This window comes from Marmota flaviventris, chromosome 16, assembly GCF_047511675.1.
Source record: "Marmota flaviventris isolate mMarFla1 chromosome 16, mMarFla1.hap1, whole genome shotgun sequence".
NCBI lineage: Eukaryota > Metazoa > Chordata > Mammalia > Rodentia > Sciuridae > Marmota > Marmota flaviventris.
Window position 1 is genome coordinate 58,024,022 of NC_092513.1, and position 16,250 is coordinate 58,040,271.

Here is a 16,250-nt window from a genome sequence, read left to right on the forward strand (position 1 = left end):
TGCACTGCTAGGGATGGAACCCAGGGCCTCGTGCATGGTAGGTAAGCACGTACCCTGAGCTACTTCTCAGCCAGTCGCAGAGTAATTTTATAGTTGATTATACATGGCCTGGATCATTCTTTCTTATGGAATGCTCCTTAAGCTTGTGTTTGGCCTTGGCCACATTGAATTTTCATCTTTAACAGTATCTAACCTAGTGCAGGCACATTGTGTATAGAGACCTCTGTAGATCAATATAATATTGATCAGTCTTATAGAACAGTAACCTTTCATGGGGCCATAAATTTGTCTAGAGGAAGCTTCATAGACCAGCTCAAGTTCTGAAATGTTCAAACCAATAATGAAATGTAGTACTTTGGAAGCCACAATTCCCAGCTGGTATAACCAGCAGAGAGCTCCAACACAGCTACTGCTGGGAGACACATGTCCCACCACAGAGTCCCTCTGCTAGAGGCGCTGCATCCCATTTATAGAAGTGAATCTTCCACTATCAACAGCACACTCATTTTACCCTGGGTTTAGGAGAAATGAGGGAACATGTACCACTTTTCAGTGGTACCCTTAACTGATATAAAAATTCATGGATTAGGAGTAAAAACTAAGTTGCATCCATCACAGCTTCTTCCCGCATGCTCTATAGATTTCACAGAGATGTTTATCACAGAATTGCAGAGATGATCTTAACCACAGGAGAGCACAATGTGACTCCATTACTCCATAATTCTCAATAAACACCTTCATTCTATTTTGCTTCTAGATATTGCTAACTTCAGAATTAAAAAAAATAAAACCCAGAGGGAAATCAGAAAATTTAACTAGGTCAGAAAAAAAAATGTGGACTTGAGTTGTTTCTTGAGGAGGAAATAAATCTATTATAAATAAACTGTTAAATCAGTAAATCCACTAAACAGTATAAACTCTAAACACTGAAATATTAACCCAAACATAATCCTGACTTACAAATTGAGTGGTAAGCCCTTGCCTCCCTCATGTGTTTACAGGAGAGTCCCTGAAAATGCCTTTCCTATTCTCACCACATGTTTCCTTAAAGATTAGTGACCTACAATAGTCCTGCCATGGCCTTGCTCTCATTCTGTGTTGCATGCTTTTCTCTGAGCTCAGTGATTCTGAAACTTTGGGGAGCTGATGGACCTCCTTGAGAAACTGAAAAGAGCTGGCCACGATCTGTCTCCCCAGCACAGATGTGTATTTGTGCAAACCTTACAATTCCTTGGTTTACAACATTCTCATGGACAATGTGGCATTTACTCAAAGGGAAGTTCACTGGCCACCTGCATCAGAATTGCTGGGACCATTTATTACTATACAGATATTGAGCCCCAGTATAGATTTAGAGAACCAAAATTACTGGGAGTGGGGCTGAGGTTCTGAATTTAGGATACTTCCCCAGTGATGCTGCAGCTGGCTGAAGGGAGGATGATCCTCTACTATGGCTGTTTTCCTATCCTCTCCAGCCATCATCTGGTCCCCAGATTAGTGCCAAGTACTCTCTCCACTCTCTGAGGAGCCCGAACTCTGCCATCTCCACATGACTGGTGGGCATCTCCACTGGTATACTGTACAGCCCACCAACTCTCCACACACCCACACCCTGCACATGCAACCCCACTCCATGCACATCAGGATCTTGGACTCTCCTGTTCATTTACACTTCCCAGAAAACCGAGACCACTGCCATAGAAGGTACTAGCTCTCTCTCTCTTCCCAGGTCATTAGCTCTTCACTGAATTCCCACAATTCTCATATAGAAGAGACTGTCCTTCTCAGCATTCTGTACAGCATTTGGCTTCCCAACAAATCTCACAACAGAAGCAGCACCTGCTACTGGGTGCATAGGTGTCAAACCTTACCTGTCTCTACTGAGATGAAGGCTATCTACACGGGAACATCCCAAATGCCAAAGCTCAAAGGGACCTTAGGTACTGCCCAAAGTGTTATACAAATATGGAAAATAAGGCCTGGGGATTTACCTGACTTATCAAAGCAAGAGATTCAATATCCAGTCTCTCCTGATGCATACCAGGGCATTGTTAGTACGGGAAGAGATACCGAAGCCCAGGATCCTGACCCTCAACTTTAATTAGGAATACAGGACAGATACATGACCAAATAGAATTAAACACTGACAAGAACATGCTGAGGCTATTTCAAATGAGGAGAGAGTAGGGAGAATGCACAGGCGAGAAGGTATTTAAGGTGTGTCTGGCAAGATAGGTCGACTTTTGAGGCACAGATACAACATTCTAGAAAGCACAGAGTGTTGTGAGAAGCCACTATGCTGGCATGAAATAAATGTTTATCTCAGCACAAATAATGTAAAAGAGTGGCTCTAGATGAGACTACAGGTAGCTGGGAGTGTGCTGTACTAGGCTGGGGTCCACCCTGGCAGAAATGGAATTTTCACAAGGCTACGTACATAATTCAACATGGCCATCATAACAGCCTGGTATCAAAGGAGGGCAGAATCGTTATTTTCTCTTACAGACAAGAACAGGAGTTGGAATGAAGTATCTGGCCTGGAGTCCCAGAGGTAGACAAGGCAGAAGTGGAACATGACTCTTGGCTTATTAACCACAAAGAAGCATGTTTTCCTCTTGGTATAATTTGTATAAAACCTCACTAGGATGACTATTTCACAAATGCTCTTTATGTATCTACTACATAAAGCAATTTCATTTTTATTAAAATAGGCATATTAGATGTCGTCTTTGAATTTTTAATTTTTTTTAGTTGTAGATGGACACAGTATCTTTATTTATTTATTTTTATGTGGTGCTGAGGATCAAACCCAGTGCTTCATGCATGCAAGGAAAGCGCTCTACCACTGAGCTACAACCCCAGCCTGTCATCTTTGAATTTTATAGCCAAAGAGCACTGACATCTCATCACCATTAAAGAGCCTTTATAAACTTATTTAAGTGAATATTTATAATAACGGAAAGGAGATAAAGAAAGAGAGGCATGGAAAAGTGAGATTAATTTACTCAAATAGATACCGCAGAAAACTCAACCCTAGGATCAACTATCAATAATGCTGCTGAATGAATCAATCCTGGACAAACTGAGCATGCTAAGCAAGAGCACGTGGCGAGGCAATGGATTACACCAGACACACCTTAAATACCTTCTCGCCTGTGCATACCTCTGATGGTTCTCCCAGCATCTACTTACATCCTGTCAATGACAGGGAAGTCACTACTATTCAAATCACCCATTCCATTGTTTCATAGCTCTGCAAGTGTTACCAGCATCCTAGGTCAGAGGCCTGACTGCAGGGTGAGGAAAGAGTCCCAGCTAACCAGCAGGTCCCAGTCATTCACCCCAAACACCAACAGAAAAGGTAATACTAAAAGCAGGAAAATAATAAATACGGTCATATTAGGAAGGCAAAGTGAGATTCAGCACCTCAGCCTTGTTATCTGGGTACTGAAAGGAGTCGTAGGTATAAATAGAGGAAGAAGGTTTTTAGTTTGAATCCATCCCATTTACTGATTCTTGATTTTTTCTTCTTGCTCATTAGGAGTCTTGTTCAGGAAGTTAGTTCCTAAGCTGATATGGTGAAGATTTGGGCCTACTTTTTCTTCTGTTAGGTACAGGGTTTCTGTTCTAGTGCCTAAGTCTTTGATCCACTTTGAGTTTTGTGCAGGGTGAGAGATGGGGGTTTAATTTCATTTTGCTACATAGGGATTTCCAGTTTTCCCAGCACCACTTGTTGAAGAGGTTATCTTTTCTCCAATGTAGGTTTTTGGCATCTTTGTCTAGTATGAGATAACTGTAATTATGTGGGTTTATCTCTGTGTCTTCAATTCTGTACCACTGGTCTACATGTCTGTTTTGGTGCCAATACCATGCTGTTTTTGTTACTATGTCTCTTTAGTATAAGCTTCTTCTCAGCAAAGGAAACAATAATGTGAAGAGAGATCCTACAAAATGGGAGAAAATCTTCACTGCATGAACATCTCAAAGGATTAATCTCCAGAATATATAAAGAACTCAAAAACTCAACACCAAAAATCCAAATAACCCAATCAATAAATGAGCAAAGGAACTGAACAGACATTTCACAGAAGAAGAAATACAACTGATTAACAAATATATGAAAAAATGTTCAACATCTCTCGCAACTAGAGAAATGCAAATCAAAACTATGCTAAGATTTCATCTCACTCCCGTCAGTTATCAATGGCAATTATCAAGAATACAAGCAACAATAAATGTTGGTGAGGACTGGGGGGAAAGGTACACTCATACAATGCTGATAAGACTATAAATTGGTGCAACTACTCTGGAAGGCAGCATGGAGATTCCTTAGAAAACTTGGAATGGAACCACCATTTGACTCCACTCCTCAGTCTATACCCAAAGGATTCAAAATCAGCATACTACAGTGAGGCAGCCACATCAATGTTCATAGCAGCTCAATTCACAATTGCTAAACTGTGGAGCCAACCTGGGTGCCCTTCAATAGATGAATTGATAAAGAAAATGTGGTATAAAATGGTGCGAATATACTTTGTATACAATTAGAGATATGAAAAATTGTGCTCTATATGTGTAATATGGATTATAATGCATTCTGCTGTCATATGTAATAAATTAGAATTAAAAATAAATTAAGAAAAACACAAAAAAATTTAAAAAGAAAATGTGGTATATATACACAATGGAATATTACTCAGCCTTAAAGAAGAATGAAATTATAGCATTTGCTGGTAAATGGATGGAGCTGGAGAATATCATGTTAAGCGAAATAAGCCAATCCCAAAGAACCAAAGGCCAAATGTTTTCTCTGATATGCAGATGCTAATTCACAATAAGGGTGGAGGGGGTGCTAGGGAAGAATAGAGATACTCTGAATTAGACAGAGGGGAGTGAAGGGAGGAGAGAATAATAGAATGAATTCGGTGTTATGACCCTATGTGTATATATGATTATATAACTAGGGTAAACCTACATCATATACAACCAGAAGAATGAGAATTTATACTCCATTTATGTATCATATGTCAAAATGTGTTCTATTGTCATGTATAACTAATTAGAAGAATTTTTTTTTAAAAAAAGGAAGAATTGGGGCAGGGGTAAGAGGCCTGCATAATTAAGCAGTCTTTTCTGTGTTGTCTGATTGACCATGATTTCAGTTCTGATTCTATAAGGAGTTCCTTCTAAAGTATTCCTATCACTTGAGGCGGCAATTTTCACTTGCGGCTCAGGATGTCTGTCTACCAGACCTGTGATCCTGGATGAGGGACTGGAGACTTATAGGCACCTCTCAAGGGATCTGGAACAGGATGCTGCAAAACTTGCCTCAGTCTTGAAGAGAGAAGAGATAGGGTAGCTAACTTTAGGGCTAATAAACTTTGCATTACTAGTTTTTAGATGAACATTCCTAAATGATTAGCATGCCTATGTGCAGAGCTGAGCGGGACCTGACCCCAAATTTAAGTTAATACATGAGAAAAATAAAAAACGAAGGCAGAGATGCCAAGTTTTATTCAGCATGTACATGTCTACAGGCCTAAGAGTCACTGCTTTTAGCAAAGGCAACCTACGACCCTGTTTTAATAGGAAGCTCTTCCCTAACAAATGAAACCACCAAGAAACTCCAATCATCAATTTAAAAAAGGTTGTCCTACCATTGAATTATAAATGAGCAATTGACTAAAAAAAATGCAGGTCTTTTTATACAAAGCACGGTCAAAGCCAATATCCTCTATTCTTCACTAACATACTTACTCTTCTAAAACTAAATGTAAAGCTTTGTATGACTTTGACCTATTATTCAACATAACATAATAACTCTTTTACTTGCAATAAACAAATAAATATAAATTGCTTCAAAAGTCATGAAACCTTAAGCTGAATGAATAAAAAATAGTGCTGCATTCAAAGGAGATCCTAGCGCCAGTGTACCCAAAATAGAATACCATATAAGAATTCAATTTGGAGCACTACTCTTCAAGAAAACACAATAGAAAAATCAGCTGACTTCCAAAAAATATTCATTCCTACTCTTAAGAGATGGCAGCTGGGTTTGGTGGCACACATCTATAATCCCAGTGACTCAGGAGGCTGAGGCAGAAGGATCAGGAGTTCAAAAGCAGCCTCAGCAACTTAGCAAAACCTTGTCTCCAGAATAAAAAATAAAAGGAGCTGGAGATATGGCTCAATAGTAGAGCACCCCTGCAGTCAATCTCTGGTACCCCCCCCCAAAAAAATGATGACAAAACGTAAGATTCAATGAGGGCCTAAATATATTTAGGTTGTTTAGTACATTGATAAGCAAAATAAAGATACACAATCCTTTCACTCCTAAATTTCTACTAAAGACCTAGGTTCCAGCACTATGCATGTCACAGATTAATAATCTTTATATTTAACGTGTGGTAAGAGCTAAAAAATTAAAAATTAAATGATACAATCAAAAATCTGTAGAATAAGGGTAAATATTTGTAAATCACGTCCGATAACTCCTAAACTTGATATGAATGAAACAAAGGATTTGAAAATGCATTTCCCAAAGGAAGACATACAAAACACAAATGAGCACATGAAAAGATGCTCATGCTCGGCAGCATCAATGGGAGAGGGGGGTGTAACTCAAATCTGAAAGTACCACTTCATACCTAAGAGGATGGCTAGAATCAAAATGATGGATGATAACAAACATTGGCAGGCATGTAGAAACACTGGAACCCTTATACACTGTTGGCTTCTTTGGAAAATTCTGGCATTTCTTCAGAAAAAATAAACAAGAGCTACCATATAGCTCGGGAATTCTGCTCCTATTCACATGATCAAAAGAAATTAAACCATTTATCCAAAATCTTCCATGCAAATGTTTATAGTAGCACTATTCAAAAACAACACAATATAGATGTCAATCAACTGATAAATGAATAAATAAAATGTATAATCACTTAATGGAATTTTATGTCATAATAAGGAATGCAGTATAGACTGATACATGCTAAGACATGGACAAACCTTAAAAAAAATGATGGTAACTGAAAGAAGTCAATCAGAAAAGACCATATGTTATATGATTCCATCTATAGGGAAGGTTTATTTGCAGAATAAGCAAATCTACAGAGATGGGGTCAATTAGTCCTTACCAAGGACTTAGGTTAGGTAGTAGAAATGGGCAGCATGACAGCCCGTCATTTTGATGTATTCAATAATGAGAACGAGCTGCCTTACTACTGAAGACCTGGATCATTACAAGTTCAGGCAAAAGCTAAATAAACTTAATGGAATAATCCTCCTGCCTCAGCCACCCCAGCCACTAGAATTACAGGTGTGTGCCACCGTGCCTGGCTCACAGAAGCACTTTTAAAGACGAATGTAAGTTCCCTGAAGACAGGGCTTCTTGTCTCTTTTGTTTCATGTGAGAACATCATCTGACATAGTGGGCACTCAACATCTGTTGAATGATTGAATAATTAAGTGACACAGGCAAAAACTGCATTTAACAAATTTTAAAATTTTGAATTCAGTTTTTTAAAAAAGACAGATGGGAAGGAACTTGAGTTTGGCTTTCCTTTTATTTCAAATTAATATTCCCTAAGTGACTCTTAAAATGTCAACTAATGCTTTTGACAGATAACACAGTGATTTAAATATCCTATTCTTTTAAATAAAATAGCATGAGACATGTATAATTTAGAATCAAATTTTTGTACCATAACTGCAATTTTCAGACAGTTATATTATCTTTCTAAGCTCTCATTTCAAAGACAATAACTGCTGTGCAATAATAGTACACTGGGGAATAATAGAAATACATTAAATTAGTTGCATTAATTTGAAGTAGAATCATTAAACTACTTATCATTTTTTGTTTCTGAATTATGTTAGTGCTTAGATATTAAAGTGAAAAAAAATAGCAAATCCTTCAGACACCTCTAAAAATCCAGTCTGGTACACAGAAATTAGTGGCCCATATAAAATGAATCCTGACATATATATTTTATATTCCTAATTGAACTAGTATATTTGTTACGTGGCCATCTGAAAATCCTTCATGTTTCTAAATCCTTTAGAAAAAGCATAATGGCTCTTGTATGACATCCTGGACTGTAAAAATAAGCCCCAGCTGAAAGCTGAAGGCTTATAGGTCTCTCACTGAGAGAGCAGGCACAGTCCCACTGTAAAAAGAGAGTCAGCAGGATGTTCAATGGGATGAAGAAAGGCCATCCTTAGCAGAGCACAGGGGCCCAGCAGCTCAGGAGCTCAAAGCCAGCCTCAGCAATTTAGCAAGGCCCTAAGCAACTTAGATCCTGCCTCAAAATAAAATATAAAGAGGGCTTATGACTGTGGCTCAGTGATTAATTGGCTATGGGTTCAATCCTTATTACCAAAAAAAAGATGCCATCCTGGAGGTGGCAACCGAATTCTAATGTCCTTATACAGCTAATAATTTAAAAATATAACCTCGTCTCAGTCCAAATTTTAGAGACTGCAACTTCAATCTACCTAGATGGTAAACCTGCTCCTCTTAGTTGCAAAAGCAATTGTGCAAGCATAAGACAGTATAAAAGCAGGACTTACTGGAGGACAGGGCTGGGATGGAGCTCAGTGGTAAAGTGCTTGCCTAGCATGCACAAGGCCCCGGGTTTGATCCATAGCCCTGCAAAGAAAAGAAACTAGAAAATAAACAGAACTAGAGGACAAAGTAAATCAACTTATGGTATAGTAACACAAATTGATTTAGGATTGTTTTATAATCATCACAACATGCTATCTTTTATTCTAAGCCATTTGAAACATTTAATAGAAACAGATATATCTATATATATAGATCCATATATATATATATTCTACATATCTATATCTATATATATAGATCTATACAGATATATATGTATACATATATCTGACTCATATATAATCATTTTTGAATATATATATGTGTGTATATATATATATACACACACATATATATATATGTGTGTGTGTGTATTCCCCACTCCCCCAGTACTGGGAATCCAACCCCTAACCCCTAGGGGTGCTTTACTACTGAGTACATCCCCAACTCTTTTATTTTGAGACAGAGTCTCTCTAAGGTTCCAAACTTGCAACTCTCCTGTCTTGGCCTCCTAAATCACTGGGATTACAGTCATGCACTACTGCACCAGGCAAGTGTCAGACATATTAAAGAACGACATGTTAGACTTACAATCTTAATTTGAACTGTTTAAGTATTTACATGTTTTAAAGAACCTGACTTACATTGACATGTCTATTACACTTAACAAATGTTAAGTTCTTAGAAAGACTGTACTATTAGATTTACAAGTTCACCTCCTTAGAAATTTAAAAGAATAAAAATATTAAATGCTGTTTATAACACTTAAGGGAATCTGGGAACAGTGGCTCCTGACTGTAATTCCAGCAACTCAGGAGGCTAAGGCAGGAGGATGATAAATTTAAGGCCAGTGGAGGCAAGTTAGCAAGACTCTGTCTCAAAATAAAAAATAAAAAGGACTGGGGATGTACATTACCAGTATAGTGCCCCTAGATTCAATCCTCAGTACCACCAAAAGAATAAAAAATAAATAAAATAAAAAAATAAGCGATTTTATAACCTGGTAAAAACATTTAATTGCTTCAAGGAATTTAATGTTAAACTGATGCCAATTAAGAACTTTACTAAAAAAATCAAGTATTTTTGTTTTTACATATACATTCCTCAGATTTATAAATAAAACAAACCAACATTTGTAAGTAAAATAGTCTTAAAAATAGCTCTTTTAAAATATTCAACTTTAATGAATTGAAAATTATTCTTTGAATTCTATACACAAAATCTCCTCTTAAAAGACTTCAACTGATTATGAAAAAAAAAAATGCCAGTCTCTTTTGTATCTTAGGCTATTCCTAGGAAAGAGATATATATATATATATTTTTTTTTTTTTTTTTTTGCTATTTCACAATACATCCTTTTTAACCATTTTTTTTAGTCAGCTTTTTTGCTGCTGCGACTTAACTAGCACAATTGTAGAGAAGGAAGAGTTTATTTGAAGGTTCATGGTTTCAGAGGTCTTAGTCCATAGAAGGCCAGCTCCATTACTCAGGGCTGGAGGTGAGGCTGAACATCAAGGTGGGGAGAGGGTGGCAGAGAGAAGCAAACAGCTCACATCAAGGTGATCAGGAAACAGACTCCACTTTCCAGATACAAATATATATACCAAAGCCACACCCTAATCCCCACCTCCTCCAGCCACACCCTACCACTTCAATGACCACTCAATTAATCCCTGTCAGGGGATTAAATCCCTGATTGGGTTAAGATTCTCACAATCTAAACATTTCTCTTCTGAACCTTTTTATTTGTCTCACATGTGAGTTTTCTGGGGATACCATACATCCAAACCATAATACCATGATAGTTTTAAACTGGTTATTGATAAAACAGAAAGATTAACTTGTGTGTGCTAATTTTGTAATTAGCTCCTTTACTGAATTTAGTGTTTTTTTTTCCAAAATAGTAGTCCTGTCATGTCATCCACAAAAATGAGAATTATCTTTCCTTTTCTGAAAAACTTCATTGATCTTTGTTTCATCTCTTATTGCATTGGCTAGAATTTCCAGGGTATCAGACAACATATCCTTTGCAATGTTCCTGCAAAGGAATGGGAATGCATGTTGCCCAATTGTAATATTGATTCATTTATTAAGTCATTATTATATTCTTCAATTCCTCAAAAGTTCAAATTTCTAAAGTAGGAACATGTGCTGGATTTTATTAAATTATTTACTGCAATCTTAAAAACACTTTAAACAATCAGTTTGTCTTTTTTGTGTGTGTGTGTGGTACTGGGGATTGATCCCAATTGATCCCATGTCCTTGTGCATGCAAGGCAAGCACTCTACCAACTGAGCTACATCCCCAGCCTCAATCAGTTTGTCTTTAAAAGAATATACACACTGTGAATGACAGTCCCTGCCATTAATTCACGGTACTTCTGAGAAACTGATCTCCAGGAAAGAAAAATCAGGTTCCAGGACAACCTAGCAAGCCCAAACACCCTCAACTATCAAAGCCTCTGCACAGCACAGTGCGGACAGGAAATGCGGGTGGATCTGCTGCCTTTAGGAGCAGGCGTGTGACTCAAGAAAAGTGCGGCTCTGCAGCTCCAAGTCAACCTGGCTCCAGGGAGTCTGAGCCCTGAAGTGGGACCTGTTGTAAAAAGCCATGCTACTGTCTATGAAAGTCTGGGCAGGAACCCTGCTGGACTGCGACTGTCCCCCTAAGCTGGCATCCATCTTCCTGCTGTCACAACTTCTTACAAAGTGTCCAACTACACCAAGGCTAACCCGGGAGCCCGGGCCGACAACCACACGCACCTCTGTCTCGAGGGCCCACGCGGGCCGCGGACGTCCCCACGCGGCGGTCCTCATGTGGGCCGGGACTCCAGACTGCCCCGCGGCTAGTGGCCGGCTCGGGAACCCTGCCCGCAGGCGGCTGGCGAGCTGGTGCCACGGCCCGCCCATGGCCGGCTCCCGCATGGGTGCCTCCTCAGTCGCGCCGCATGCCGTCCAGGAGGACGCCAACTCCACGTCCCAGAAGCAACTCGCAGGAAAACGCGAGGGGGCGGCCAAGGGCGCCCCGGCAGGAGTGGGGCGCTGACCCGCCGCCCCGACGCTGCTCCTGAGGACCCAGCCATCCGCGGGAGCGCTCCGCAGAAAGCAGCAGCGGGGGCAGCAGGCGCTGGAGGTCGGAGCCTCCAGGCAGAGATCAGCGGAGTCTGAGAGGCGCGGGGGCCCCAGGCTCCGCGAAGGCCTGGTTCCAGGCGGCCCCGAGGTCAGTCAGAGTAGCTCCCGGGCAAGGCGACAGGGTCGGAAGGCGCCTGGGGCTGGGGGATGCTCCCGTCCCCAACAGACTAAGGGCCTAACTGACTGGAGCACCAAGGAGGAGGGGAACCGAGTCTGGCGCAGTGGGCAGGGCAGGCCACTAGGCCAGCTCCCTCCCAGACTTGGCCTCCAGCACCCTGGTGGCCACCTCAAACCACAGAAGCTTCCTTGTCAGGAGCCTGAAGGAGGAGGAAGGAGCAGGGAGTCCCAGTCTCTGATGCTGGGAGACCGCATCACCCCTGATGAGTTCTTTTAAATCAAAGTGGGAACAACCAAATATATGTCTCACAAAGGACACGGCATTTCCTGAATCATATTACTGACTAGACAGTATGATGAAGTAAAAACAACCCCAGAATAAAATGCATTGGTGAATGCAGCCTTTTCCCTGTAAACATCAGAAGAAAAGACGCCAAAATTATAAAAGCCCTGATTTGGAGACTTTCACAAATGTTAACTCATTCAATCCTCACAGTAAGAAGTGTTGTCTCTATTTTAGGGGAAAAAACAAGCTGGAAGGTGTGAGTGACCTGTTTCAGCTGCATGCTGGGTACCAGAGTTTCAAACCCAGGCTTCTGGCTTTAACTGTCAAGCACTGACTACAATCAGTGGTTTAGGTGTAACCTTTCTGGTGCCTGATAAACATGGAGTAAATGCATCTTGATTCCCAAACCCATGCTATTTCCCAGTCTCTTCCTTCAAGAAGCCCTAGAGGGATTACAATGAAAGGCTTTATTTTCTATTGTTTTACCTTGCAATATAATTTCACCATAGGGCAAGGATTAGGCCATATTCCTTCTTCATTCTTAGGCCAATAATAACAAATTGAATCAAATAGTGAGGGAAATTCCTTTTATAAATATCTATTTGTATTTAATATGATAATAATAGAGATTACAAATAAGTGAAACCAAATCAGGAAATCTAGAAACCTCTAGCTTGCCGATAAGCTAGTAGGCCATTTTGTTTTAATCACTTCTTATCAGGAAACAAAGGAAACATTCAAGACAATATTTTAGTGCCTACTTTGAACTTGGAATTTTCTTAGACTTCTAAAAGCTTTTCTTTTCTTTTTTTTTCCACAAAAGCTTTTATCTTATTACTCTCCCTCAATATATACTCTCAAATGACAGCTATAGGTGCATTTCAAGCTCTTGTAGAGTTCTGGTATATTCTGGTAAAAATGATTTCTTCAAGGTCTTTGAAAATGGTTCCTAATGGAGGGAGCTGGAGAAGGAATCATACCTGGTTCTTCAAACAGCAGCAGCTCAGGGTACACAGTGCTGGGGACAGGCCCTGCACTGTTGCAGGGCTCTGCAGGAGCTTGCTCCTGGGGTTCTCACAACAACCCCATGTGGTAGGTACTACTGTTGTCTCCTTACAGAAGAGGAAACTGAGGCACAGAGCAACTTGCCCAGGCTACACACACAGGAAAGGGAGCTCTAAGAGTCAAATCCAGCCAGTCCATAGTTCAGTGGATATCCAGTGATTTCAAAATAGATCACTGGGGAGAAGTCCTTTCAAAGATGTAATCAGGGGCTGGGGTTTCAGCTCAGTGGCAGAGCATTTGCCGAGCATGTGTGAGGCACTGGGTTTGATCCTTAGCATCACATAAAAGAAACAAATAAAATAAAGGCACTCTGACCATCTACAACTACAAAAAAAAATTTTTAAAGATGAAATCAGAAAGTAAGGAGTCTTCATCCTTCAGGAAGCTGGAAGTATAGTGGAAAGAACATGGAAGACCAATTGCTAGGGTTAGGGCTCCACTCTCAGGTATAAACAGTCATGTAGTCTTGGGCAAATCAATTTACTGCTGGAGACTGAATTTTTAAAAATCTAAAATACCAGAAGCTGGGTATAAAGAATCTGTAGGATCCTTTGCCAGTCCATGCCTGCCTTACCTGGTTTCAGATCTACCAGAATTGGCAGGATCTCATGCTTTTCCCACAAGATTTGCAACAGCACTTCTCTCATCATGTGGTTTCCACATGTGCTGGAGCCAGGGAGAGGGGGTGAAGAGCTGGGGTGCAGTCTACAGATCCTATGGCCACCTCCATGGCCCCCCAGAGACAGGCACCTCTTTGGTTTGTTGGACTTGCTGTAGAGGATCATTGCTACCTCACATGGCTATTTGGGGTCCAAGTGAAGTTTCTCCTAAATGTCACATGGGTAAGGGAAGCTTATAAATAGAAATTATTTTTACTACTCTAAATACTATGGTTTGAATGTGTCCCCCAAAGTTCATGTATTGGAAATTTTATCTCAAATGTAATAGTGTCGACAAATGTTAGGTCATGAGGGTTCTGCCCTCATGAATGGATTAATGTCATTATTGCTAGGGTAGAATCATTATCAAGAGAAAATTAGTAATGAAAGTAAGTTTGGCCCACCCTTGCTCTCTCAATATTTGATGCCTTCTGCTATGTTATAATACAGCAAGATGGGTCTTACTAAATGTAGCCACCTGATCTCGGCCTTAAGAGGCTCCAAAACCATGAGCTAAATAAACGTCTACAGTTTATAAATCAGCCAGTATATGGTATTCTCTTACAGCAGCACAAAACAAAGACACTAAATCTAATCATCTGTCACCTAAACTCTTAAACCTTATGAAGACTTGGCAGTAGAGATGCTCAATACAATGTTTATTAATCTTGTAAGATCTTTACCACGCACATACATCAGAGAGAGCACTAATCTCCAGGATATATAAAGAACTCAAAAACTCAACACCAAACAAACAAATAACCCAGTCAATAAATGGGCCAAGGAACTGAACAGACACTTCTCAGAAGAAGATATACAATCAATCAACAAATATATGAAAAAAAAAATGTTCAACTTCTGTAGTAATTAGAGAAATGAAAATCAAAACTAAGATTTCATCGCACTCCAGTCAGAATGGCAGTTGTCAAGAATACAAACAACAATAAGAATTGGCAAGGATGGTGTGTGTGTGGAGAGGGGTTTTCAAATTGGGACTGCAAATTGGTGTAACTACTCTGGAAAGCAGTATGGAGATTCCTTAGAAAACTTGAAATGGAACCACCATTTGACCCAGCTATCCCACTCCTTGGTTTTTACCCAAAGGACTTAAAATCAGCATACTACAGTGATGCAGCCACATCAATGTTTATAGCAGCTCAATTCATAATAGCTCAACTGTGGAACCAACCTAGATGTCCTTCAATAGACGAATGGATAAAGAAACTGAGGTATGTATACACAATGGAATATTACTCAACATTAAAAGTTAATAAATGTATAGCATTTGCCAGTAAATGGATGGAGCTAGAGAATATCATGTTAAACAAAATAAGCCAGTATCAAAAAAACAAAGGCCATATGTTTTCTCTGATATGTGGATGCTGAATCAAAATGGGGAAGGGGGATGGAGGCATGGGAAGGAACTTTGGATTGGGCATGGGGGGAGGAAAGATGTGGAATGAGACAGACATCACTACCCTAGGTACACATATGAGTACATGAATGGTGTGACTCTACATCATATACAACCAGAGAAATTAAAAGTGGTACTCCATTTCTGTACAATGAATCAAAATGCCTTCTGCTGCCATGTATAAGTAATTAGAACAAATAAAAAATTAAAAAAAATAGTGAAAGATGGCTAGCAACCTAAATGCCACAAATGTAAAAAGTCAGAATGTATAAATTATGGAATAGAATGAAAGTCATATGAAGTTTTTTAAAAAATCACATTTTCCAAGATTACTTTCCAGCCTGGAAAAATAAGGATGATCTTGAACAGTGAAAAAAATTAGGCTATAAAAAGTACATACACACCATATTTAAGTATTATACACCAATGTAAGACTCATGTGTAACACATATAAACATGCATGGAAATCTGGAAAAACAAAACAAATTGTTAATAATCTTTGAGCAATTGGATTATGTTCTATTTTCCTTTTGATACTATTTTGTATTTTAAACTTTTTCCTTCAACAACAACATAGGAGTCTAAGGGTCGAAAACAAAGTGGTTCAACAAAGGACAAATACACATTTTTTTCAAATAAAAGTAAGATTTACACTAAGAGAAAAATCATTTTTAGTAATTAAATTTAAAATATCACCCAACAGTAGTTACCTTACACCAAGAAAAAAATAGAAATATGAGAATTTCTAAAAATTCAAATGGCATTAAAATATGTGAGTTTAACAGACGGAGGATTTATAAATTTTTTAAAAAAGTATCATAAAAATTACACAAGTTTGACTGCCCAGAATCACCTGGGGGAAAAAAAAAGTCCTGGAGGGATCATGGGTTTAGATGAGAACTTGGCTGGACCTCGCTTGCTCAACAGCACTGTATTTTTGTTCTCTCTGTCTCCTCAACACAAACACAC